The following is a 2,943-nucleotide window of genomic DNA, read 5'->3' on the forward strand; positions in this document are numbered from 1 at the left end:
GAACTCTGTTTAGAGAAATGATGCACTGCTCTACCATGTAGCTACCTCTCTGTAAATGGATAAGTTACATTGATCTTGCATGCAAGTAGCTCTCTGCATATGAACATATTTTACTTTACTGCCATGTAGCTAGCTCTTTCTATATGGACATGTTGGACTCATCAGCCATTTTGCCAGGTCTATCTGTATGAACATGTTGGAATCACCTGCTTTGTACCTAGTCCTCTATATATACACATGTTGGACGCATCTGCCATGTAGTTAACTCTCAGTATATGGACATGTTGGACTCTTCTGATATGTAGCCAGCTCTCTGTGTATGAACATGTTGTACTCATCTGCCTTGTAGCTAGTCCTCTATATATACACATGTTGGACTCATCAGCCATGTAGCCAGCTCTCTATGAATGAACATGTCGGACTCATCTGCCTTTTAGCTAGTCCTCTATATATACAAATGTTGGACTCCTCTGACATGAAGCTAGCTCTCAGTATATGGACATGTTGCACGTATCTACAATGTAGCTAGTACTCTGCATATGGACATGTTGGACTCCCCTGCCATGTAACTAGCTCTCTGTGCATGGATATGTTTGTCTGATCTGCCAGGTAGGTAGCTCTCTGTATATGAACATATTGGACTTGTCTGCCATGTAACTATGTCTCTGTGTATGGATATGTTGGACTCATCAGCCATGGAGTCAGCCCTATGTATGAACATGTTGGACTCATGTGCCTTGTAGCTAGTCCCCTATATATACACATGTTGGACTCATCTGTCATGTAGCTAACTCTCATTAAATGGACATATTGGACTCATCTGCCATTTAGCTAGTACTCTGTATGTGGACATGTAGGACTAGTCTGCCATGTAGCTACCTCTCAGTATATGGACACGTTGGACTCATTTGACATGTAGTTAGAACTCTGTATATGGACATATTGGAATCCCCTGCCATGTAACTAGCTCTCGGTGCATGGATATGTTTGACTGATCTGCCAGGAAGGTAGCTCTCTGTATATGAACATATTGTTCTTGCCTGCCATGTGGCTAGCTCTCTGTATATGGACATGTTGGACTCATCAGCCATTTTGCCAGCTCTATCTGTATGAACATGTTGGACTCACCTGCCTTGTACCTAGTCCACTATATATACACATGTTGGCTCATCTGGCATGTAGCTAACTCTCAATATATGGACATGTTGGACTCATCAGCCATGTGGCCAGCTCTCTGTGTATGAACATGTTGGAATCATCTTCCTTGTAGCTATTCCACTATATATACACACGTTAGACTTATCTGTCATGTAGCTAACTCTCAGTATATGGAAATGGTGATCTCATCTGCCATGTAGCTAGTAGTGTATATATGGACATGATGGACTACTCTGCCATGTAGCTAGCTCTCAGTATATAGACACGTTGGACTCATCTGCCATGTAGCTGGAAATGTCTATATGTAAATGAAGCACTACTCTGCCATGTACCTAGTTCTCAGTATATGGACATTTCGGACTCCCCTGCCATGTAACTAGCTCTCTGTGCATGCATATGCTGGACTGATCTGAAATGTAGGTAGCTCTCTGTATATGAACATATTGGTCTTGTCTGACATATATCTAGCTCTCTGTATATGCACATGTTGGACTTATCAGCCATGCAGCCAGCTCTCTCTGTATGAAAATGTTGGACTCATCTGCCTTGTAGATATTCCTCTATATAAACACATGTTGGACTCATCACCCATGTAGCCAGCTCTCTCTGTATGAACCTGTTGGACTTATTTGCATTGTAGCTAGTCCTCTATATTTACACATGTTTGAGTCATCTGCCATGTAGCTAATTCTCATTATGTGGACATATAAGACTCATCTGCCATGTAGCTAGAACTCTATATATGGAAATGTTGCACTACACTGCCATGTATATGGACATTTTGCACTCATCTACATATTGGACTCATCTGCCATGTAGGTTACTCTCAGTATATGGACATGTTGGACTTATCAGCCATGTATCTAGTACTCTGTATATGGACATGTTTGACTACTCTACCATGTAGCTCGCTCACCTTAATAACCATAATACCTATCATCTTGTTAGTATTGCCTGCCTGTGAGGCAGCCTTTGGCCTCTCACATCTCATTATAATCTCCAACACCTGTGTCCTAGACTACGTCAAAACCTTAATCTACTTCAATGCTAAAAATTATTATCCCAACTATCATACTGTTACCCTTAACATGATATTCAAAAAAGAATATAATCTGAATCAATGTAACCTCTTATAGCTTCCTACTTAACCGAATTGCTCTATCACTACTTAGCCAAACCATAGACTTAAGCCTTAACACATCCCTACTCTTCTCTTCAGACTCCTTATCCACCCCTTTACTAATATTAACCACCTGACTTCTACCACTAATACTGATAGCAAGTCACTTTCATCTAAATACAGAATCTGAACTCCGAAAAAAAACCTACATCTCTATGCTTATTACCTTACAAATTTTCCTAATCATAACATTTACAGCTTCTGAAGTAATTATGTTCTACATTCTATTTGAAGTTACCCTAGTCCCAACCCTTATTCTCATTACTCGATGAGGTAACCAAACCGAACGTCTTAATGCCAGCCTGTACTTTCTACTTTATACACTAGTGGATCAATTCCATTATTAGTGGCTCTTATTTTATTCCAAAATATCCTAGGCTCCCTATACATTTTTTAATCCAATTTATTGCTCAACCCGTATCCTTTTCTATCTCTTCTAATTTCCTATGACTAGCCTGTATACTAGCACTTATAGTAAAAATACCATTATACGGTCTCCACAAATGATTACCTAAAGCACACGTAGAAGCCCCCATTGCCAGTTCTATAGTCCTTGCCATTATCCTTCTTAAACTAGGCGGCTACAGCATAATATGAATTACAAT

This window comes from Chrysochloris asiatica, unplaced genomic scaffold (assembly GCF_000296735.1).
Source record: "Chrysochloris asiatica unplaced genomic scaffold, ChrAsi1.0 scaffold00359, whole genome shotgun sequence".
Classification (NCBI taxonomy): domain Eukaryota; kingdom Metazoa; phylum Chordata; class Mammalia; order Afrosoricida; family Chrysochloridae; genus Chrysochloris; species Chrysochloris asiatica.